This window comes from Dipodomys spectabilis, unplaced genomic scaffold, assembly GCF_019054845.1.
Source record: "Dipodomys spectabilis isolate Male_0828 unplaced genomic scaffold, ASM1905484v1 ptg000095l, whole genome shotgun sequence".
In the NCBI taxonomy this organism is placed as follows: Eukaryota; Metazoa; Chordata; class Mammalia; order Rodentia; family Heteromyidae; genus Dipodomys; species Dipodomys spectabilis.
The window spans coordinates 19,165,965-19,191,742 of record NW_024870772.1 but is presented as its reverse complement, the minus strand read 5'-3'; positions in this window follow the sequence as shown (position 1 = coordinate 19,191,742).

Below are 25,778 nucleotides of genomic sequence, written 5' to 3'. Positions count from 1 at the left end.
CCTTGGCTCTTCTTTAAACTTTTATTCTATATCAGAGAAAAATAAATATGGAAGCTCTGGAAGTAGGGATTAATTCAGTCTGCATGGGGAGACTTTCAAAGTGTCACTACCCCACTCATACAGAAATGGTCATAAAGGGATTTTCAGTTTCCCCAAAGTCATCTGTGCATTTGTTTCTTGCCTGAGATCTTTTACAGCACCTCACACTTCTTCACTCTCCACATTATTCATCCTTCATGGCCTTTCTTTAACCATTCACAAATTTATATTTGCAGAACCATATGTCTGTAGTTAATTAGACTCTAAAAACATAAAGAGAAGGTCCAGGCTTTTTTTATTACTATTACATCTCTAGCACTTCTTGTTAGCTAGTAGATGATCAGAACATCACTCATTAAAAAAAATGAATGAAGCCAAGCACCAGTGGCTCATGCCTGTGATCCTAGCTACTCAGGAGGCTGAGATGTAAGAAGAGCAGTTCAAAGCCAAAAGCCAGAAATGGCACGTTGGTTCAAGTGGTAGAGTACTAGCCTTGAGCCAAATAAGCTCAGGGACAGAATCCAGATCCAGAGTTCAAGATGCAGGACTGGCCAAAGAAAAAAAAAAATGAATGAATGATAAAAAAAGAACGGATGAAGAAACCACTTAAGACATTAGCTTTTCTAAGACACACAAAGATTGTCATACATCAATGCATAATTCCTCTGGCTTTTTTCCATATTGGAGGACTTTGAATAACAGGATCAGGGCAGAAATATCTTTATGGTTCCACCATAAAGGATAAACTACGAAATTTTGCTTTCTTATGCCCACAGGTTGAGTTTAGCATGGGTCTAAGTGACTTTCTGTCTCCCAACATCTCCTACTCTTGACCTTAATCATTTATTCCTGCAAGCTTCCTTCAGGAATCTCTTTGGCATTTCAGGACCCTGCTCTTCTTGCTACTACAATCATTTAGATATATGTAAAAATAAACATATATAAGAACTGCATGCTCTATTGTGTCCAATCCTGTTTGAGAGACCATTCTCTCTGCCACCTGTTGATCCCAATCTTACATAAATTTCTAGGTCCTGCCAAACTCTTTTTTTTTTTGTCTTTTCTTTTTTGGTACTGGGGATCGAACCCAGGACGTTGCACTTGCTAGGCAAGCACTTTGCCACTGAACTACATCCCAGCCCCCCTGCCAAACTCTTGTAAGAATAATTTTCCCACATATTGGCTAACTACTCTGCAACAAATGCTATGATAAGTACATATGCTAAGTAACATATGCTAAGTATATGTTATACTCCCCATTAAAAAATACAAGTAAAAGCAGTAGGTCTGGCTGACTCTGAAAGCCACAGTTACTCACTGGGCTCCACTGTCTCCACTTACACCAGGAAACATTTTCATACATAATGGCCTCTTTTGAATTGCCCTAGTTCCTCCAGCTTACAACAACCAGCTCTTGATTTTTATCATAGTCTATGCTCATCTGCATGGTTCCATATTGATTGCTTCCAGTTCCTTAGTTGCTACTATCTGGCTGTGACTGTCACTACCCCTCCTACACAGGGCAGGTGTTGAACTGCAGAATATGAGGTCATCACTGGACATACTTTAGAATTGCTTAGATCTATAACATGGCATGAAATAGTGAAGAAAGGGGGCAAGAGTTCATCCATGGGTAACTTGTGATCTACATAGAGTCTTTGAGGATTTTCCTGAAATAAGTAAGGTACCTGGTCATCCAGCCAAGCCTCTAGAAATGTATTGATTGTACTCCTGCAATTCCAAGCAATCAAGTAATCAGAAAAGGAAGTACTGTCAGGTGAACAAATGCAGCAATGGCACTTACTGGACACTACATTGAAGATGAGCTATTCAATTTGTGAGTGGGGGTTGGGAGGGAAAAACCGGAGAGAGTGAGGGAAGGTGTGACATTGTCCAAAAAGAAATGTACTGTTTACCCGACTTACATTACTGTAACCCCTCTGAATATTGCCTTTATAACAACAAAGAGTTTTTAAAAATACAAAAAAGGAAAACTGCTTCCACAGCAGTAGAGAGTAAACTATACACATCTATCAAACCCCTGATATTCTGTATAATAGAAAGGCATATGCTATTATGTTAAAATAGTGAACCATAGCCCAATGTCTTTCCCCAGGCAGCTGGCATTTTTGTTAATGACAAGTTGTTAAAACTCTTTTCCTGCCCTAATTGTGAACCTCCAGTCTAATTGTATCTCACAGAGTCATGGTGAGAAGGTTATTCAACCTGTATTTATATCATTAGCCACCAACCACATTATGTTGTCATCCTAACTGGTTTTCCTTATTCACCCTTGTTGGATTTTGTTGTTTTGTTTTGTGTTTTAATTGTGTGTCTCATTGCTTAACTACTTTTTCCATAATATTCAATCCAAACTTCTACCTCAGCATCTGCTCATGGAGTCTCTTCTCTCTCTGAAGTCTGTAATCAGTGAACTTATTTTCTCCTGCAGCATTTTGAGTGAGCCTCCTCCAAGTCCCTTTTCAGAAAACTAGGCCAAAGTCATAAAAAAACAGGCCTCCTGCATGCTGACTTTCTGGTTCATCATTAATCACTTCCTTGTGAACAACTGGGAAAATGAATTTCGTGTGACTGCAGGCAGGTATCAAGCAAAATCCTCTGTTGAGTCCTGTGAGGATGGAAGTAATTTTATATAATGGGGAAAAATAAGTTTTCCATTTTTCTAACCTCAGGTTTGTCCTTTCATTTTAAAATCTCACTAGCTTTCAGCTTTGTCATTTCAGTCATAGAAAATGATTCTCAGTTGTTTATTTGTGGACCTGGTATAGAGTAAGAGTGTTTCCATATGTAGGGACATAAAGAGGTGCTAACAGTCCAATGGGGTCAGTCTTTTCTCAAAAGTAATTCCTACCCTTTAAGTTAATTTACTAAACCAGAGGTCTATGACATGGGGAAAAGTAACGAGCCATAGGTACCCTTTAGTTCTAAATTGCTTTTACTTAGTTGTGACCCAGATCCAAATGATGGATTTATTATGGGTTATAATAAAGAGATGTTTGCACTTACTCTTAACAATGTAATCCTGGACTTGTCATGTAATTATTACCACCAAAAGGAGCTTGAAAGCTCTGGCAGAGATTTTGACTTGTCATCAGTCTAGAGTCTTTTCTTGGTAGATGGGGCAATTGTCCTATGTCTTTTAGGAATCATGAACTCAGAAATAAGACTGTAGAGCCTGACTTTGGTTGGCAGGTAGGGTTTCAACTGATTGAGATGGACCTGCGAAAGCCCAGCTTCTAATAGGGGAAGCTTAACTTTGAGCTGATAGCATCATACTGCAGACTGCTATCAGAAACCGAGCTTGTACTGAACTACCAGCAGAAACAGTCCCCAAAGCAGCCAAGTTCGGGCAGTGAGCACAGGAGTTCACTTTACAGAGGGATGGTAGTCTACAACCTGGCCTTTCCAGTCCAGAAATCACGAATATCAATCCCGCAGGACCGGGTGTGGAACTGCTAAATGCAAAGATGGAACACATGGAAAACACATACATATTTTATTGTACTTGAGAAGTTACTCCTAGAAAAGATTCTTAATAATTTAAATGTGACCCGGGCAAAACCTAAGGATAAGAGAAGAAAAAGGAGCCATTTCAAACCATTACATAATTTATAATTTGAAAATGATGCTTTACTTTCTAACTGTGCCCAGCTTATTCATTGTTTGTGGACCAGAGTCTATGTCATGAAGTTGGCTATACAATAGCAAGCAATGAATATGATTATTGTTAATTGAAGGGCAGGAGGGTAAGAATGACCACATCATGGATTCTCATTGATTGAAGGATAGGAGCATAAGTGTGGATTCTGTGGATTCATTGTGGAGTCTGTCTTTCCTGAAGATTTCTTTTAAAGTCAGATCAAGAGAGTTGCTTCACTCAGTGAAGAATGTTGTATATATACTCATAGAGACTCAAGTTCAGTGGAAACCCTTTGAACATGTGACCTGTCACCAGCTTCACCAAGAAACTGGGAATGATGTTATGTGGGGGCTGCTCCTAAGAGTGGGTTCTTTTATTATTAATTTTTTATTGTTATTATAAAGGTGATATAGAGGGGTTACCATTTCAAAAGTCAGGTAATAAGTATATTTCTTTTTGGACAATGTCACCCAGGAGAGATTCTTAATAAAAATCTTTATGGCTCCTAGTGTCAGTGATAAAAGGTTATCTGATCAACTGTTCCTAAAAAAAAAAAAATTCCTCTAACAATTCATCCCAACTTCTGAGCTTAGGGGTTGGACAAGAAGTTAGAAATTCAAGTTTCTAAGACTGTGATGTTCTTTACAACTAAACAAGTGTCAGATCTTAACCTGGTTGCAAAGAATACACTATTCATGCTGGTAGAAACAAGGGGTCGGGGGTAAGAGGGTAACCAAAGATTATGAATGGCTATGAGGGAAGGTCAGGGAGCCAGAGAGAAGGAAGTGAGTGTTGCAAGATGACCCTTCCACTAACTAGTTTACTTGATGACAGTGATCTCATGTATTGGATCTATGACAAAAGACAACCAGAAATGTGGTAAGGCCAAGAAAAACTATAGCAACTGACAGTTTTGTGGCAAGTCCTCAAAACGCCACACTGTGTTCTCACAAAGCCTTAACTCAAACACATGACAAAAGACAAAACTCCTGTCAACAATTGTGACTTTAAGTGAGAATGAGAGGCTTGGGAAAATATATACAATAAGATGGTTCCCACAGTTGTGTTCTTTGGTTAAAATATTGACTTAAATGTCAACAAGCTCTGCTGTTTGTTTTAGTGTGGTTGAGAAAGATGGAAAAAAATCACAGCCATTTCTTCTATGGAAGCTTTCTAGAAGGTTAGTGGTAGGTTATGGCTGTGGAAACACAACTGAAGGGCTGTGGGAACTCCCACTTTTCTATCATTTCCCCCACACCTCCATGACTACCCTATGTAATCCTTTCCACCCTTTCTCCAAGAGTTAAAGGCAGAGATACTGACCGTTTTTATGAGAAATTTCCCATTGTATAATTTGCACATTTTTACAGATGATGTGAAAGGCACCAACCCCTACTGCCTGATCATTTTGAAGTAAGGAGGTCAGGTCTGGCCGTCGCCATATTGGCCACATAGTGGAGGTCTGGACTTTTGTCTTCCTGCTGGGGGAAGAAAATAACCTGCCTTCCAGGTAATGGGTGTGCTGGGATCCGAGGCAGGGGCAGGCACTTGGCTGATAGGTTATTGAATCTGTCAGTCCAGTGCCTGGGTCTGGGAAGTTCCTGAGGATCTGCCCTGTGCCCACTATTTACACCTGGACCAGCGTAGCCACAGGGACCCTACGCCACTTGTGTCTCCGGGATCGTATCCTATCTCTTGGCTCCTGGCTCATCTCTATTCATCGTGGTGTCCCAATTCAGCTCTTCATTGAAGCTGAATTGGCTGTTGATATTGTTTTGCTATTTTTTCCTCCTTAGCATACTTCCTAGCTGTGTTTTGTGTATATATGTGCTGCAGGCCTTTGTAACAACTGGCTACCTGTGCCTGTTAACTGTATAATAAAGACTCCGATACTATATATTTTAAAATGTGGCTTCTGGTATGATTCACTTTACAACAATTTTACAAAAATATTTTCTCAGAGGAAACTCCTGTCTCCTCGAGGGCTACCTATTGGATTCATATGTATATCAGAGTTTACATTTTTTACATAGTCACACAAGTGTGCGCACATGCACACGCGCACGTGCACGCACATACACACACTTCTCACTGGGTACAACTCTGGTCCTTGCCCAAGGTCCACTCCTCTCCCTCCCCCCACCCAGCCACAGATAACCACACACACCTCAGTCCCCAGCAGCAGTTTCAACAGTCACGTTGGTCATAACATTTGCCCTGGAGCTTCCAGAAGACCTGAGACAGGTCTGACAGGGCTCAGAGCATATTTATTTCAGACCTTCAGACCTTTCCTTCTGATTTACATAGGAATAATGATGTGACAGACTGAGAAAATCGACTTCCTTAAGACTATTTCTGGCCCATACTTTCTTTTTCCTATTGTCCATGCTCTGGGTACGCAGGACTGGCAAAAATCTCCAAAAGCTGTGAGCAGCCCCAGGACCCAAACTGGGGAAGTCAACTGCATATAGAAGTTTTTGCCAACACAACAGCTGCACTGGCATCTTCCCCTATGTCTGGCAAAATGGGGTGTTGACGGTAAACCAGGTGACCTTTCTTTCTGTTGCACCCAGGAGAGGGTGTTTCTGCTGTGTGAAAAGTGACTGGGATTCAGGATTAGTGTCTTTCAACATTTGGAGACTTGGAGTTTATTCAGTGTAATAGTTTTCAGATAGATTCTAGTTATGAAAGCCTTTACTTGGGAGAAACTATCACAAAAGCACAATATTGAAATCAAAGAAAGGAAGATATATTCTGGGTGAAGCAAAGGTGGAAATGTTCTGGATTTTGTGTCTGTCCATTAAATCCCAACTCAAACTCTGCAGAACTACTAGCTCTGGTATGTTAGCTCCTTACCATATGGAGATATTTAGGTTGAAATTAACTAAAAATGAATGATTGTTTTAAAAAATCAGTTTTGTAGTCACAGGAGTTAATCTTTCAAGCAAGTGTCACAACCCGAGAACCCTAAGTTAGACTGTGTGGTTGTAGAACATTTCCATGAGTACTGAAAGTTAGGTCGGACAAAAATGTTTGATTGAAGAGCACTGCTGTAGAGGAGCTCCCTCAGACATGTAGAATGCCTAGAAACACAAGTAGGAAGCCATTGGTCTCATGGAATGCTGGGTTAAGAAATCTGAAGATGTCATGTGATCTTTTTTATTGAAGAATTAAAGGTATATGCTAGCTCCCCTGAGCCACCAAACTGCACGCCTCCCTTACCCCAAATCCTGCAGGTCTTGTTGCTATTCTGGGATTTGCTACCAACACACTAAGCCTATTTGTGATGTCACTGTCTAAGGAGAGGGAACCCAAGTACTAGGTTCTCTCTGAGGTTTGGAAAGGGGCATTAAATTTTATTCATTTTCCATCAGCTACAGGCATTTAAATAGGCACATTTAAACTCACATCAGGCACAAGCAGATGTGATGAGAAATACTGTCAATTAGTGAGTGGCTAATTAATCTTTGTTTGCCACATACACTCTGGCAGGATATAGAGAATGCTGCTTTGCTTGGAGCTGTAGGAGCGCTCACTATGGAAACAATGCACAATTATAATGTTGATTTCTTGACTTTGTGCAGAGGCTGGCCATGGAGGGCAGCTTTTGCCAGAAGTCACCCAGAAGTTAGAAAGGAAAGTAATTAGAAAACAGAAAGACCCTTTAATTAGTGAACCAGGGCATTTTTGATTCTCTGCTCTTTATAGCATAAGCCTATTTGTCATCATAGCATCTCTTAATTTGTGTATTACTAATCCTACCATGTTATTTCTCAATCTGTTTGTTATATGTTCACAATACACAAAAGTCCAGAATAAAGAGGCAACTATTATAGATGAGACTGTGCTCCAGGACCTGGTACCTGGTACAGTTGGTTCAAGGGCTCTGAATTATCCAGTTCTGTTACCTGTCTGATAACTTCTTGCTGCCTGTGCAAATCACTTTGTGATTTGCTGCCTTTAAGACATGTCTATTTACAGGGAGACCTTGAAAAGAACACCACAACTGGCTTTACAGTGTATGCAGCCCAGAGGTTGAGGAATGTAAATTCAATGTCAGGCAAAGTACTTAGTAACAAGGACAGTGACAGAACATTATTTACCAATGGAACCCATCCGTGAACTCACAATGTGGTACACTAAGTATTCATGACAGAAGTTCTACAAAGTGTGATAAGCCAATAGCAGATTTTAGTTTCCATCACTGAATTAGAATTTTTCCCTCTGTGATCATACTCCTGAACTTGTTGTATCGATTTCCTTGGCTTTCTTGCCCACCTAGATAATTTCTACTCATTCAAAATTCACTTGAAGTTACCTTTATCTCTGAGTCTCTGGCTACAACCTTGTTCCAAATGATAGAGTTTGCTTCTTTATTCTCATCAATCTGAGGGAAGCCCATGAGTTTCTCAATTTAATACATCTCCCTTGTAATCACTTGTCTTTTTTTCAATTACTTTTTTAGGATATGAAGTTAGATGCTCTGAGACCTAGTTTATTCTTCCAAAGGAACAATATAAGGAGAGGCCACAAGTTCAAATGGAAACCAATATTACTATTACAAATGAAGAAGATAGAAAATATGACTTAGGTTATGAAAAATGAGAAAAAAACTTACCAGATAGAGAATATATCATTTTCAAAGTGTATAATAAATCTAAAACTGAGAACTAGTTAGCTGGAAGTTCAATGTTCATATCACTGTTAATTTCATTCATCCATCCATTCATTCATTTACTGGATAAGCATTCATCATGAGTATCTATATTGGATCTTGGGAACTTTGACCAATGAAGGACACAAAGCCCACTATGAAGGATTTAAAGTCAGAGCCACATGGAATACTTAATGCTTCACACAAGTAACTTGTAAATATGACAAGGAAGTACAAAATGCTGATAGGTACAAAGGAGTTTTCAGTGAGTGTGACAGATGTTCAGAAGTTGTAGATTTTCTTTTGATTTTGAGAAGAATTTCATGAAGTGAGGGAATTTAATGGACATAAGAGGTAGATGATATTGAGGGGTGGGAGAGTTGCTGGGAAGAGTTTTCTTGAAACAGTGATCCCAGGGGAAAAGGACTCAGGAGACTGTGAGTGACCATCTGCACATAGAAGAACTCTTACATGGAGAAACTGCAAGAGAGAAGATTCCTCCATTAATACAACGAACATTTATTGAATTCCTATTGAGTATGAGACTTTGTTCTACATGTGACCTTCTTATAATAGGATGGAGTTTTGCCTATGTAGAACTTACATTCTAGTAAGCATGACAGGCAAAACCTGAAACACAAGTGAATATATTATATATTCATAATGTCAGGAAGTAGTGGATATCATGAAGAAAAATGCAGTTCAAAAAGAGATTAATTTGTAGTAGAAACTACTCTTGGAGGCAAGAAGGTCAATCAAGGCATTTAAAACTGTGTGTTACTTAAATAACCTGGATGTGGTAATGCACAGGGCCATACTTATGTGCAGAGAAAGACATTTCATGCAGAGCTAACAAGAAATGCTAAGACTCTTGCAACATCCTTGCTGAGGTGAAGAGAAACAGAGACCAGCCAGGATGCTTCTGTGAGAAAAGCACTGGATTATGATATCATAGAGGGAATCAGGGACTGAGCTCAAATAGAACTGGATACACCAGGATAATGTCTTTGGATTTTATTTCAAGTGTCCTGAGAAGCCATTCTAGGACTTGAGAATGAGTGACATAATTAGGTTCTACAGTATCTCTTGCTGTATGAAGTACATACAGTAAGAAATACGTGAAAACCAAGACGATGATTATTAAACAATAACAACACTGGTAACAGAGTGTGAAAACTATTTTAAGTGCTTCACATATATTCACATATTTAATCCTATAAAACTCTATGTGGGATTTACTATGATTATGGCACCTTATGGGTGAGAAAAACAAAGCATACAGAGTTGGAGCATAAGTGTCTGGAATGGGGATTGAGTCCATATTGTACTCATGTTCCTAAATGACTTCTGATTTTTTCTAAGGTGTTATGTACTGGCTGTGGAGACAAACTGAAAGTAAAGTCAACCAGATTTAGTTATGTGTTAGATAAAAGGAATGAGAGAAGGTTTAACAATAATTCCTTTTTTTATTATGTACCTGAGTGATGGTTATTTTCGATATGGAATGCTAAGGGAGGATCCGATTTTCAGTAGCATTGAGATCCTAGGTTCAGTGCTATTAATAATTATCAAGGCATATTGTTAAGTGAAAATTTCTTTGGCAATTTATTTCTTTTTGCATAAAAAGGAATAGTTCTTTTATATGTACTAGAGAGCTAAGAACTACAGAGAGGGAGGGAGACAGACATAGAATATATATTTTTATTGTTTGAGATTATAGTGTTTGTTTTTATTGTTATAACTTCTTTCTTGATAAAATAAATCCATGTCATATCACTTTGGGAGAAAAAGAATACATTCAAACCAAGAGATAGGTAGGTAGGTAGGTAGGTAGGTAGAGAGAGAGAGAGAGAGAGAAATAGATGATAAGTAGATAGATGGATGATAAATGGACAGACAAAAAATTGGTTTGAACATTTGTTGAATGTTTCTCTCCAAAATTCATGTGGAAACTTAATTCCCAAAGTAACAATGCTAAGAAGTGAAGCCTTTAGAAGGTAATAAAGCCAGAAGACTGCTACTGTCATGAGAAACTTCAATGAGAAAGTTCAATAAGTTTGCTTTTCTCTCATGCACACAACCCAACAGGGCACCATCTTGGAAGCCAAGCCATACCTCATACAGACGCCAAATTTCTTTCTGCCTTTATTTTAGACTTCTTATTGTCTTGAGTTGAGATAAATCAATTTCTTCAGTTCAGAGTTTTCCCAGTCTAAGTGTTTCATTCCAGCAGCCTGATATACACCTTCTAGAAAGATTAGCCAAGTAGGCAGCAATAGTTGCTCTTGTGAAAGGCCACTAGGAATTTAAGAACAAAAGGAGAGGTTGATTTTTGTTGTTTTCTCTATATATGTTAAACTTTTTTATGTATGTGGATGTATTGCTTATTCAAAATAAGAACAAACTTTGAAAAGCCAAAACTCAAGATATGAAATAGTACCAATTTATCATCAACCAGAAGCTAATGTGTTATTTCAGCATAAGTAAATATTAAGAAATAAGAACCCTCACCGAGCCCATTGAATAAAAAATAGAGCATTTGGGAAAACAAAATATACTCTACATTGCTTTTTGATGTGTCCTGAGTGAAACATATTTATTCCCCAGAGAAAGATAGTGAACCAGCCTAAAGACAAAGGCAAAAGGAAAAGATCCTTCTCTTTCTGTGTGAAGTTTACCTGGTGAAATATGCTAGTGATTTAATCACCTGGTGTTACTTGGAGTACCCATAACATAGTAAGTACTATGTTGCATGTAGAGGAGGGATGTATATAAAGATAAAATGTAGTTCCTGTTCTCATTGAACCCCCAATCTAGTTAGGAAGATGAACCCAGCACACAACCATACACTACCTATAAAATGATTTGAATTTATGGATTGATAATCCATGGCCACATCTAACTATTTTAAAATTGTCATTAACAAACAATGCAAGACCATATCATTTAGGTGTTTTGTTTTTCTCTAAGATTGTTGGAGTATGGGTCTTGGTTCTGTTGAAAACTGACAGGGAGATCACAAAGTTTGGAATAACCAAAGACAACCTGTTCCAACAGTGAAAGCTGATGAGGACAGATAGGCAGCCCAGTACTTGTTACTTATATAGCCCTCCATCTCTGCCTAGTGGGAGCCTTTCTACCTCCAGTAAGCATGGCTGATACTGTAGTTTCCCATTGGCAAGCTCAGACATCACTGTTTCAGTAATGGAGACTTCCCACTGGCATAAATAAGCATGGAGAGAGGTATTGTCATTTTATTTTCTAGTAGACACTAGAATAAAGAAGCCTTGGATGAGCCCCTTCCTACCAACACATTGAAAAAGGGAAAAAATTAGAGTTCTTCAGTAAACAAGTTTAGGTTCATAATGAATATTTTCATTTCTTAGCTGCTCAGCCCTGGGCAAATTGTTGGTCTTCAGCTTGCTAAGTACAATGTAAGGGAAATAATTACTTTGTACCATTGTTTTGAAGATTAAATAATCTAAAGGTAAAGGACATATATTAGACACTTAACACATTAAAGCCATTCATTTTTATTATTATTTCACACCTTGGCTGCTTTTTTTCTCTCCAAGGTGTATATCCAGATTTTTTTTATTTAAAAATTTTCTTTAAACCAAAAGCCACCAAAGAAAGTCCAGTATCACATGGAGGCTGAACAACACACTGCTGAATCAAGAGTGGGTCATGGAAGAGATTAGAAAGGAAATTCAAATGTTCATGCTATTCAACAAAAATGAACACACAAATTACCAGCTCCTCTGGGACACAGCAAAGGCAGTACTCAGAGGCAAGTTTATAGCTCTGAGCTCCTACATCAACAAATTGGAGAAATCTGAAACTAGCAATTTAATGACACATCTAAACCTCCTTGAAAAAGAGCAGCAAGATAAACCCCAATCCAGTAGAAGGAAAGAAATAATCAAAATTAAATCAGAATTAAATGAATTAGAATCCAAAAAAACTATAGAAAGAATCAACAAAACAAAGAGTTGGTTCTTCGAAAAACTTAACAAAATTGACAGACCCTTAGCAAATCTTATCAGAAAAAGAAGAGAACACACCCAAATTAATAAACTCAGAGATGAGAATGGAAACATCACCACGGAAACAACCAAGATTCAGAACATTATAAGGGAATACTTCTCAAAACTTTATGCTAATAAGTTTGAGAACTTGACAGAAATGGACCTTTTCCTAGCAAATATTGGCATGCCAAAACTAAACCAAGATGAGTTAAACCAGCTTAACAGGCCCATATCAAGCATTGAAATAGAAACAGCAATAAGAGACCTCCCAGCTAAGAAAAGTCCAGGACCAGATGGTTTTACAGCGGAATTTTACAAGGCCTTCAAAGCAGAGCTCACACCAATACTCCTCCAACTCTTCAATGAAATTGAAAGAGAAAGCTCACTACCGAACACATTCTATGAAGCCATCATAACCCTCATCCCAAAACCAGGCAGGGACTCATCAAAGAAAGAGAACTATAGACCCATTTCTTTGATGAACATTGATGCAAAACTTCTCAACAAAATTTTGGCCAATCGACTTCAACAATTCATCCAAAAAATCATACACCACGATCAAACAGGATTCATTTCAGGGATGCAAAGGTGGTTCAATATACGCAAATCAATTAATATTATTCATCACATCAACAGGAGCAAGAATAAGAACCACATGGTTATCTCAATAGATGCAGAAAAAGCATTCGACAAGATCCAACACCCCTTTATGATGAAGGTTTTGGAAAAATTAGGAATCCATGGAACATTCCTCAATACGATAAAGGCTGTATATGACAAACCTACAGCCAGCATTATACTCAATGGTGAAAAACTAAAGCCATTTCCTCTTAACTCAGGAACAAGACAAGGATGCCCACTCTCTCCACTTCTCTTCAATCTAGTATTAGAATGCCTAGCTACAGCAATAAGACAAGATGCAGACATAAAGGGGATCCAAATAGGGAAAGAAGAAATAAAACTCTCCCTCTTTGCAGATAACATGATCTTGTATTTAAAGAATCCCATAGACTCCACTCCCAAATTACTCAAGCTGATTCAAAACTTTGGCAAAGTAGCAGGTTATAAAATTAACCCCCAAAAATCAATGGCTTTTCTGTATGCCAACAATGAGAAAAGTGTGGCTGAAATTAGGAAAGCAACTCCATTTGTAATAGCCCCACAAAAAATAAAATACCTAGGAATTAACTTAACTAAAGAAGTGAAGGACCTCTATGATGAAAACTTTAAAATCTTGAAAAAGGAAATCAACACAGAACTTAAAAAATGGCAAAACCTCCCATGCTCCTGGATTGGAAAGATTAACATCGTGAAAATGGCAATACTTCCCAAGGCTATCTACAAATTCAACGCAATACCTATCAAAATTCCACCCTCATTCTTCAAGGAAATAGAAGAGGCAATCCAAAAATTCATATGGAACAATAAAAGACCCCGAATAGCAAAAACGCTCCTGAATGGAAAGAACACTGCTGGAGGAATATCAATACCAAACTTCAAACTCTACTATAAAGCCATAGTAATCAAAACAGCTTGGTATTGGCATAAGAACAGACCTCAGGACCAATGGAATAGAATTGAAAACCCAGAAATAAACCCACAGACCTATAGCCATCTAATCTTCGATAAAGGAGCTAAAACAATAGAATGGAAGAAAGACAACCTCTTCAGTAAATGGTGCTGGCAAAATTGGTTAACTACATGTAGAAAACTTAAGCTAGATCCTTATATATCACCCTGCACCAGAATCAACTCCAAATGGATCAAAGACCTTGAACTCAAAGCAGACACTCTGAAAACATTACAGGATGGAATAGGAGAAACCCTGGGTCTCCTTGGCTCAGGCCGAAATTTTCTGAATAGAGACCCGGAAACACAACAAATCAAAGAAAGGTTGGACAAATGGGATTGCATAAAGTTGCAGAGCTTCTGCAGGGCTAATGACATAGCTAGCAAGATCAATAGAAAGCCCACGGATTGGCAGAAGATCTTTACTAGCCATACAACGGACAAGGGTCTCATATCTAAAATATACCTGGAACTCAAAAAATTAAACCCCCCAACAACAAATCCTCAAAGAAACAACTGCCCAATAAATAAGTGGGCGAAAGACTTAAAGAGAAACTTCTCTGAAGAAGAAAGAAGGATGGCCAATAGACACATGAAGAAATGTTCAACATCCCTAGCCATAAAAGAAATGCAAATCAAAACAACATTGAGATATCACCTCACTCCAGTTAGAATGGCAAAAATCAAGAACTCTAACAACAACAGATGCTGGAGGGGATGTGGACAGAAAGGAACCTTACTTCATTGTTGGTGGGAATGTAAACTTGTTCAACCACTTTGGAAAGCAGTATGGAGGTTCCTCAAAAGACTCCACATAGAGCTCCCCTATGACCCAGCAATCCGACTTTTGGGTATTTACCCTAATGTTTACAAACAAGACCACACTAAAGCTACCAGCACAACTATGTTTATTGCAGCATTATTTACCATAGCTAAGATATGGAACCAACCCAGATGCCCCTCAGTAGATGAATGGATCAAGAAAATGTGGTATATATACACAATGGAATTCTATGCCTCCATCAGAAAGAATGACATTGCCCCATTTGTTAGGAAATGGAAAAACTTGGAAAAAATTATATTAAGTGAAGTAAGCCAGGCCCAAAGAAAAGTAGGTCCCATGGTTTCCCTTATTTGTAATATCTAGTATATGTATGAGTCAAGCGGAAAAGGTCAGATAATGTGATGTCAGGAAAATGAACCCTTAGATGTGTATTTTAATGTTTTTTTCTTTCATGCATGTGTTTCTAACACATTTAAAAGATTATCTCTTTGTTGCTTTGTATGTCCCTCCCCCACAGTATAACCCTTGCTTTCACTATATTTGATGTCAGTATAACTTGTGGAGGAGATGGGGAAAAACCAGTTGTTTAAGGATACAGGTGGACCTGTTGCAACAATGAAAAGTACAAGTTGTCATGTCCAAAACGAACTTTACAACGTTGGTGCGGGGGGGGGGGGGGGGGGGCTGGGGGGGGGAGGAAGGAGAAGGATTGGGATTAGGGGGGGAGGGGGGAGGCTGGGAAGGGATGTGAAGGGTAAACAAAGGAGGAGGCTGCAATTCTTGGTAAGAAATGTACACATTATCCTGCCCATGTAACTGTAACTCCTCTGTACAGTATGTTCACAAATAAAATTAAATTAAAAAAAAATTTTTTCTTTAAGTAGTTGTACTATTTATATTGTACTATTATTATATTTTATTATTATTATTATTATTTCTTGTTTATGTGATGCTGAGGAATTGAACTTAGAGCCTCATGCATGCTAGACAAGCACTCTACCACTAAACCACATTCCCAGCCCCATAGATCCAGATTTTTTAAATCCCTTTGTGAAGACCTCAGAACCCTAAGAACAATACATGGCCTTAGATCAAATTATAATCTCTTAAAGCTAATCCTAGCATTTTCAATTTGCATAAATAATAGCACTGACAATTACAACTACACTTTATTGATTACCTACTATTTGCCAGGCACAATGTACTAATCAGTGTACATAAATTAATAGAGCCTAAAGCTCTATATGAGTAAATTTCTTAAATGTTTTATGCAATTATTTATGTCTTCTTTGTCAAAAACAAATGAAAAAGTCTTCAATATGTTGTAAATTATCATGTCAAAATGATTTAAATTAAAACCTAAATCAAAAAGATGATTTTATGTGTCTAGCCATGTGCTGGACATTGTACAAAAGAAATGAGCAAAAGATAATTCCTGTCACTAAGAATTTACTACTTCGAGAAGGCCAATCAATACCCTATATCACCAAGGAAAGGCCCATAATTATATTCTGCAGCAGCTGAAGTCAATCTTGCAGACATGACCAAAAAAAAGAAAGGAATATGCAAATTTTCCATTAGCAAGAATCTAATTGTACCAGTCAAATAAAACTCTCTTTCTCACATGCCATCACCCTCATTTTCTAGTCCCTATTTTTAGGACAAAGAAACAAAATGACAGAATTTCCCATCAGGAGGTAGATGACATTGTTGATGTTATTTTGAATTCCAGGGGTGTGCTGGTGAGTGGTTGTCACAGAAAGTGACTGACAGAAAGCTGCCTGAAGAGACAGGCAAAGAATACAAATCCTTTTCCTCTAAGGGATATAAGCGAGAACTTTATGCAAGAAGACTGGAGAAGAGGACAAGAAGGAGAGCAGGAAGCTTGTGATGTATCTACTTCGCCTGCACATTTTCCAAACTGGAGTACAAATTGTTGACAATACCACTGTGTGTGCCTAAGGATTTAGTCAGGTCCTTCTAGAATTTAGACTAGAAACCAAGCCTTTCTTGGTTTGTGAAGAAAGTGGTTTGAGGGGAGATCTGTCCACTTCTGTATCACTTCCTTAGTTCTGAGAGACAAGTAGAAATGCTGGCTATATCCACCACTGCTGGTGCTGCCTAAAGAAAATTACTTTTCAACAGCATTTAAAATAGAAACACATTTTGCCCCACAGATACTTACCTGCATCTCTTCTGTCCTTAGAAGCTAGTATGAGCAAGTCTATCCACCATGGAGTAAAACATATAGTGTTACTGAAGGAGTTCATACAGGAGTCTCTGTGTTTTGCCTATCCCTAATGGATCACATTTCCATTCTGCTAGAAGTCTGATTTTCCCTGTTAAACTTCACAACACCTAAGCCTTGAAAAAGACTCTCGTACAGGCTACCAGTTATTTTATTATGACTCTAGATTCTTCTCAAATTCTTATTTTTCTTCCTCACCCTTGATTGCTGTTTAATCATCATTGATGTTTAGGAAGTTAATATTAACCACTCTAGGTTTTATGTCAGCATAAAGAACGATTCCCTATTTTCTATTGTATTTGTGTAGAAAATGGATAAGCACAATAAATATTACATTCTAAGGTTCTCAGACATGATATACAAGAAATAAAAATGTGTAGGCTTTACCAAAAACACGATCCCACAAATAAACTTAGGGCTTTGCATTACGAATTTTATAAGATTTGCCATTATCTCTTCCTGCCTCCCCACTATCAGCCTTCTGCATTGAAAATGAGTTCCTAGGTTATCCATTTCAATAAGGGTTGATTTTTAAATACCTGGTATGTGAATCAAAACCCTATTAGCTGAAAGTGAGTAGCAGTTTGGGAGGCTAATTTGTACTTCATGGCTACCTTCAGATATTTCCGGAAGGTATGAATAAAGATCAGATGGGCTGAATATGGTATTAACACATTTTAAGGAGAAGGAATTTACACAAAATTAAGAGGGACTCAGAATGAATCTCTCCCCTTGGGATTGAATATCACCCCCTCACCAGATTGCTTTTAGGTTCACTGAAGTAGCCATGTCTTTGATTCTGAAATATAGTAAGAATTGTCTCCTATATCCATTTATTTGAAATCCTGTAGCAAAAATACAGCTCAAAGCCTTATATAGTCCGTGAAAGGCTATTACTGAATTAGAATTATGTTATTCATTCAGATTTCTCAAGTTGAGATAACTCTAACCATTTCTGTATCAGTAATTGTTGGCACCTGTCCCTGGCTGGAGGATTCTGCTAAGCAGACTCCTCATTCTCACTCAAGAAGAAGGTTCATGGGCTGAAGCTGGAGTGGGAGGAAGCAACAATTGAACCAATTAGCCACTTTGTAACCTCCATCTAGTTTGAAGACAGGTTTTGTTCTAGCGTCTTTATGCTTGGAATGTTTTCACACGTGGTAATCATTATTCTATAATTACAGTAAATGCCAGCTTTTGTGATCTCTCTTGATCCCTGTAAAAGCTGAAAAGCAATCCACGTAGGCTATGATGAACTTTCTAAATTAGATACAATATAGCAATTTAATGTGGCTAGGACTGAAACCTACTGGGGTGCCTGATTATTTGTGGTTAAAAATGTTAACAAATGAGTAAAGAAGGCTTTAGTAATTTTACTCTCTCTCTCTCTTTCTCTCCATCCACACACTTCTATTATTAAATTTCTGCTCAAGTATAAGTTTCAAAACAATAAAATCATGACACATAAATTGAACTCAAGTGAGTTATTTATTTTAAAGAAAAACTAATAAATCATTATTACCATAATTATTTTATGGCATGAGGAACTGAACTTAGGACCAAATATTTTCCAATAAGTACTCTAGCACTTGAAACCCAGACATTTTTCTTTTAGTTTATTTTTCAAATATGGTCTCAAACTGCTATCCCCCTGTCTCTTCCTGATTACTCTGATCAAGCAGTCAGGAATGTTAAAGTAGATTTGCTAATAAATATAAAATATTTACCGGACAAATATAGTGTGCTAAGTAAATTTTTTCTATAGGTCCACTTCTAAGTATTTGACAATTTTTCCCATCAGAGAAGGCCAGACAGACATATCACTATTTGAGTGGAAAAAGAAAAATGGATGGTGGAAAATCAGGTGAATTATTCAAGTCCACACAAGCAAGGGCTAACTAAATAAAGCAAAAGCCAAATACAGGAACACTTAGAACCATAGAAATTTACAGCTAGAAGGTACTTTAGAAAAGATCACTCAAGACTTTCATTTTACAGAAAACAAGTCTGTAGTTGCTTTGTTAGTATGAAAACATTAAACTGCAGGTTGGGTACCTATAATTGTAGCTATTCCTCCTGGCTGAGATTTAAGAATTGAGGTCTAAAGCAAACCCAGGCAGTCTCGTCTTTCCAACTAACCAGCAAAAATCCAGAACTAGAAGCATGACTCAAGTGGTAAAGTGCCAGCCATGAGTGCAAAAGCCAGCAAGTTCATGATGCCTTGAATTTAAGCCCCTGTAGTATTACACACATATAAACACAGACATACAGACACGGACACAGACAGAGATACAGACACACACACACACACACACACACACACACACACACACACACACACACACACACCCTGCTTTTTCCTCCCTCATTCTCAGCCTGTGTTATCTACCAGATGTGTGCCCTTGTGAGTAACCAAAATTACCACAGAAAAACCTAGTGCCAGTGGCTCACACTAGTAATCCTAGCTACTCAGGATGCAGCAGAGATCTGAGGATTGTGGCTGGAAGCCAGCCCAGGCAGAGAAATCTGAGAGACTCTCATCTCCAACTAGCCAGCAAAAGTACAGACATGAAGGGGTAGCTCCAGTGGTAAAGCACCAACCTTGAACAAAAAGCTAAGGGAGAGTGCCTTGAAACTGATGCTGGCTGGCATCAGTACAAAAAATACATACATACATACATACATATATACATATAACATGAACAGAAAACTCATATTCTAGTCATGGAGAAATTACACATTTATGATGAGGCTTAAAGTAAGCATTTTACATTTCAAGTAAAGTTATAGGGAAATATGGGAAATAGCTTTATGTGGAGGAGATAGGAGCCAAATGTCCTAGCTCTTTGACCAGAGAACAGAGCCTCTCTGAACCAAGCAGAGCAAAGTGCCTTAGAAAAAAACAGAACACCCCATTTTTACTTCTGAGCTGTTTTTCTTTCTTCCAAAAGACACACTTTTTCCTTTTATTATATGTGTTAGTCACATGCATCCAGTATATTTTGCAATGTATTTATTTAATCTTTCATCTCTCACTTTTTTGGGGAGTGGGAGGTGGGGCTTGAACTCAGGGCCTGAGTTTCTGTCCTTGAGATTCTATTTTTCTTTTTTTTTGGGGGGGGGGGGTCCAGTTGTGAGGCTTGAACTCTGGGCCTGGGCGCTGTCCCTCAGATCTTCAGCTCAAGGCTAGCGCTCTACCACTTGAGCCACAGCGCCACTTCTGGCTTTTTTCTTTTTGCTTATGTGGTGCTGAGGAATCGAACCCAGGGCCTCATGCATGCAAGGCAAGCACTCTACCACTGAGCCACCTTCCCAGCCCGAGATTCTATTTTTCTTAAGGGTAGTACACTACTACTTAAACCATAGCGCCACTTGTAGCTTTCTCTGAGTAGTTTATTGGAAACAAGTCTCACAGACTTTCTTGCCCAGGCTGGCTTTGAACTTCCATCCTAACATTTCAGCTTCCTGAGTAGGTAAGATGACACATGTGAGCTACCAACACTTGGTTTTTTATCTCTCACTTTTAAAGATATTACAGTGTATAGTTCCATAAGATTGGATATAGTTAAAATATTTCTCAAACTTACTTGACCACCACACCCTTTAAACACAGAACACCGTACCAACATTCCAACTAGTATTCTTGGCTATTTTGGAAAATGGTACTCTACATAGAAATAATACTTTTCCTTAACCTTTTAGATAATGGCAGGGGGTGGAAGATCTCATTAGGTATGCCATTAGCTGTATTTGGCTCAATATTCAATACAAGTAAATTGAAAGATGACTACTGTAAACAAAGCCTGGGGTGAAAAATACAAATCATAAGTGTTCTTTCTAATTCAAGTCTAGGGAAAGGATGGATCTGATTATTTTCTACAGTGTTTTGTTCTTGTTTAAACAGATAGCTACTTATTTTTCTGCATGCTTTATCTTCACATTCTTGTATCATTCTTCCAACGTCAGCTTGTAACTTACATGATTTATATCACTTATGACTCATGGGTGGTTGGCTAGAACTCTGACAGGAATCGTTTGTGTAAGACTAGAGTCATGACATAAAAAATGGTTAAGATAGGTAACCTGCATAGCAATTTTTGTCAGGTCTGAAAAATATCTTCAACATCACATGCCTGTAATCTTTCTTGAAGATACACTTTTCCTTTTTTCCACAATTTTCATTACCATCAATTTAGTTGGACAAGGGAGCTTCATTTTAACACACCTTGATTTAACTCTCCTATTGGGGGATCAAGATGCACTTAAATTCATCCTTTCTAGACTTATGCATGTACAACTCACCCATATCTGACCTAGAATCTATACTAACAACTCCTGGCATTAAACTGGATCACACACAGGAGATTACAGATCTGTGTCATTCAGTGCATACTATCTACTAGTTAAAATTATATTGATGTCCGTAGAAATAAACAGCTTCTTGCAATTTATAGCTCATAAAAATCAAATTCAATTGCTGTAATTATTTCTTTCAAAATGTGTGAATTAACCCCACAAATCAGAGAAAAGCAGAAAGGAAATAGGAAAAAAACAAATCTCACTCATCACCTTGTCTTTGTCCTCAAGATTTAGGCTGAATTGCTGTTATTTCATTTTTCCAAACTCAGATCATAGCTGTCAATATTTTAGAGATAAAGATGTAATGGACAAAAAGCTGCCTGGTCACCCCACATTCAATTTGGAAACTTCATACAGAAAACAGTATTTGTGTAAACCTGTAGTTCTGAAGGAGCTATTCAATACCTGTCATTTTGTTTCCTGGGCATTTTGAACATTAGACTCTGAATACTTCTCATCCTGACTACGCACTCTTCCCAAAACATCACCATAGGTCCCCCACTGAGGTCCCCCACAGTAAGAATTACTATTAGAGACAAAGAAATAAAGTTAGTAGTTACTTCATTTGCATAGCACCTCCTACATTTCTACACTTCCAGTCTCAACTAGACTGGGGGCAGGGTGCAGAGGAGGGAGGTATCACCAGCCCTACAGACAAGGAAACTGAGCAAGCTCTTCAGAGTCTGTATCTGATGCCATTCTAGAAATGGAAGAAGAGGAAACTCAACCTATATGTCTTCTCATTTCAAACCATGTGCTTTTCTTTCTGTAGTCACTCTGAGAAACTATTATTGAAAATGATTGATTTATGAATAAATATTTAAAAGTTACTAACAACATTCTCTACCTTTAGCTTTTATAAATCCCAGAACTCAGTATGTTATTGAGAATTCTAGGCCAGAGGCAGACGCTTTAAGGGTGTCCACTTCCAGGTCCTGCCACTTGCCCCATGTGACAAATAAAAGAATATGGTAAAGAAAAGACAAATACTATTCAACTTGAGCACACTGTGAGGAAAGGCAAATGTAAGTCTCCCCCATCTTCCCAGTAAGGGCATGAACTTTAAACATAGGAAGACTTGGGGCAAGGGAGAGAGATGCACATAATCACAGGTGTATTCCAGTCACAGTTCAGAGGTGGTCCAGTTGCTCATTATCTCCAGCCTTGTTTATTGTTTCAGTATTGGTCAAGCATCATCAGGCCATGTTATAATGAGAAAGTCAGTGTTCCCTGACCAGGGGTAGTTTGATGTCCTGTGAGATGCGAATCCATCAGTCCAGTACCCTCCCTGGATCCCAAGGTGTAAAGTGATTGCAGGAGAGAATACCCCAAGGCAAAGCCACAAACAAGATGGAGACAAAAATCTTCAATGTGCTTACCCTGCTCTTAGTCATCCTTTGGACACTTGTAGGCCTGAGTGGGAATCAGTGTCTTTCAGCAATTGTTGTTTAATACCTGTTAAAAGTACTTCCTATGTGGAATAACAAATAACCCTGAATAGCAAAAATGATCCTTAACAGAAAGAACAGTGCTGGAGGAATATCAATAACAAATTTCAAACTCTACTACAAAGCCATAGTAATCAAAACTGCTTGGGACTGTCACAAGAACAGACCTCAAGACCAATGAAAACCCAGAAATGAACCTACAGACCTATAGCCATCTAATTTCGATAAGGGAGCTAAACAAAATAGAATGGAAGAAAGACAGCCTCTTCAGTAAATGGTGCTGGCAAAATTGGTTAACCACTTGTAGAAAACTAAAGCTAGATCCTTATATATTACCCTGCACCAGAATCAACTCCAAACGGATCAAAGACCTCGAAGTCAAAGCAGACACTCTGAAAACATTACAGGATGGAATAGGAGAAACCCTAGGTCTCCTTGGCACAGGCCGAAATTTTCTTAATAGAGACCCAGAAACATAACAAATCAAAGAAAGGTTGGACAAATGGGATTGCGTCAAGTTGCAGAGCTTCTGTATGGTAAAGGACATAGCTAGCAAGATCAATAGAAAGCCCACGGATTGGGAGAAGATCTTCACTAGCCATACAACAGACAAGGGTTTCATATCTAAAATATACCTGGAACTCAAAAAATTAAATCCCGCAACAACAAATCCTAAAAGAAACAACAGCTCAATAAATAAGTGGGCTAAAGACTTAAAGAGAAACTTCTCTGAAGAGGAAAGAAGGATGGCCAATAGACACATGAAGAAATGCTCAACCTCTCTAGCCATAAAAGAAATGCAAATCAAAACAACATTGAGATACCACCTCACCCCAGTTAGAATGGCTATAATCAAGAACTCTAATAATAACAGATGCTGGAGGGGATGTGGACAGAAGGGACCCTACTGCATTGTTGGTGGGAGTGTGAACTTGTTCAATCACTCTGGAAAGCAGTATGGAGGTTCCTCAAAAGACTCCACATAGAACTCCCCTATGACCCAGCAATCCCACTTTGGAGCATTTACCCAAATGATCACAAACAAGACCATACTAAAGCTACCAGCACAACTATGTTTATGGTAGCATTATTTACCATAGCTAAGATATGAAACCAACCCAGATGCCCCTCAGTAGATGAATAGATCAAGAAAATGTGGTATATATACACAATGGAATTCTATGCCTCCATCAGAAAGAATGATGTTGCCCCATTTGTTAGGAAATGGAAAGACTTGGAAAAAATTGTATTAAGTAAGCCAGGCCCAAAGAAACATAAGTCCCATGGTTTCCCTTGTTTGCAACAACTAGTATATGTCTAGACAAGCAGAAAAGGTCAGATAAGTTGATGTCAGGTGAAATGAACCCCAAGATAAGTATTCAAATGTTTTTTCTTTCATGCGATTGTTTCTAACATATTTATAACATGATTTCTTTGTTATTTTGTATGTCCCTCCCCCACAGTATAACCCCTGTTTTCACTGTATTTGATGTTGATATAATTTGTGGAGGAGAAGGAGAAAAACAAACTGTTTAAATAGGGTTACAGGTGGACCGATTACAACAATGAGATGTACAAGACATTATGTCGAAAAACGAACTTTACAACTGTGGCCAGGTGGAGGGGTGGTAGGGGGGTGTGGGGGTGAGGGGTGGGGAGGGGAAGGGATGGTATGGGCAAACAAAGGAGGAGGCAACAATGCTTGATAAGAAATGTACTCATTATCTTGCCCATGTAATTGTAACCCCTCTATACGATATTTTCACAATTAAAAAAATTCAGACAGTATAATTTAAAAATAAAAATAAAAGTACTTCCTAAGTTTTTCTTACATTGGAAAACAGTATACAGTATTTGTATCTCTAAAATATAATGAGGCACACATTAGGAAAGGAGGATGTACTGGGTTGCAATTAAAGGTCTCAAGATAAACTTAGGTATACAAGGGGAATAAAAAAAAATAGAGAAATCTGTGTGTGATGCATATATGTGTGAAGACATACTTTTCTGCAGGTATGTGTGCATGTTTATATTTCATTGATTTCCTTGTGCTTACCTCTAAGTGGGCCTTGTTGCAGTAAGAGCTCAATAGTATTAAAGCACACCTAAGCAGAAGGAAAAAAGAAAAAGAATCATTCCTAACAAAGACGATATTCTGCCCCACAATGGTTGAATAGGCCAATTATCATCATAGAAAAGAATGAAAATCATATCCTTCAATTCCTGCTAATCACCTGAGCAAGACAATGAAGCAATGCTTTGGGATTTGTGTGTGTGTGTGTGTGTGTGTGTGTGTGTGTGTGTGTGTGTGTGTGTGTGTGTTTGTGCTGGTTGGGTTTGGTTTTGCTCTGTGTAGAACTAAGCTTGATTCAAAGACTGCAACAAGTTAAGTGGAATGCAAAATGTACATTGCTCAAACAACAGGACTGGCATAAGGTGGATTCAGAAAGGACACTATAGCGCACCAGAAAAACTGCACACCCATTTCCTCTTCTCCATCACATCGAGGTAATAAGAAACTGTGATCATAAGACATCAGACAGGCAATCATACACAAATTATTCCTGACTAATCTGTAGGGACAATGTAATACAACTTTTATGAACAGGATGGGAAGATTTTCATTAGGACACAAAGGTTGCTGGGGCAACCCTCTCCTCTCTCACATCAATGGGTGACAAGAGTGTTTATTCGAAAGATCCCTGGACAAGCAATCTAATTACCTTCTGAGGAATCTAGTTCCCAAAACAGCTTCTGGTGATGACAACTCGGAATAAAAACAGGCATTCTGCTTTTCTGAACTTCCTTATCCAGAATATGTCCTTTGCCCATGTATGAATATCAGAGTATAATGCTCGATATGAATATTGATATGAATACTATCTATATCCCCTGTCAAAATTATGACTTGATCCTTTAATTATAACTTTGTTTACCTCATCTTGTGGATATTATGCGTATTAGATGCATTACATTTGAAAGATCAGA